Raw genomic sequence first — 812 nt, 5'->3', positions numbered from 1 at the left:
TTGCATATATCTTGATTGACACATACCTTTATATTTATGTTTAAACTCGTCAATTCTATTACTATTTTTTATGTCCACACTTAAATTATTCCATAGTTTTACCCCACTTATGGAAATACAAAATCTTTTTTTTTTGGTTGTACGTATAGCATGAATTTTTAAATTTAACTGACCCCTTAAATTGTATCCCCCTTCCCTTTCATTAAATAGTTTTTGAATTCCACCAGGTAATAAATTGTTCCTGGCTTTATACATAAACACAGCAGTCTTATATCCCACTAAATCAAAAAAAAAAAATGAAAATGTTAATGAACATAATTACATTCCAGTATATCGGAATTTCACATCTGGGTGTAACACACAGGTGTCCACAGTCTTTTGGCCACAGACCGGGGTGGTGGTCCCTCTTTTTAAGAAGGGGGACCGGAGGGTGTGTTCCAACTATAGGGGGATCACACTCCTCAGCCTCCTCCTCCTCAGCCTCCCCAGGAAAGTTTATGCCAGGGTACTGGAGAGGAGAATTCGACTGATAGTCGAACCTCGGATTCAGGAGGAACAATGCGGTTTTCGTCCTGGCCGTGGAACACTGGACCAGCTCTATACCCTCTTCAGGGTGGCGGAGGGTTCATGGGAGTTTGCCCAACCAGTCCACATGTGTTTCGTATATCTGGAGAAGGCATTCGACCGTGTCCCTCGCAGCGCCCTGTGGGGGGTGCTCCGGGAGTACGGGGTCCGGGGCCCTTTGCTAAGGGCTGTCCGGTCCCTGTATGACCGGAGCAGGAGCTTGGTTTGCATTGCCGGCAGTAAGTCAG

Source organism: Monopterus albus, unplaced genomic scaffold (genome assembly GCF_001952655.1).
Source record: "Monopterus albus unplaced genomic scaffold, M_albus_1.0 scaffold21.1, whole genome shotgun sequence".
In the NCBI taxonomy this organism is placed as follows: domain Eukaryota; kingdom Metazoa; phylum Chordata; class Actinopteri; order Synbranchiformes; family Synbranchidae; genus Monopterus; species Monopterus albus.
This window is presented reverse-complemented; position numbering follows the sequence as displayed.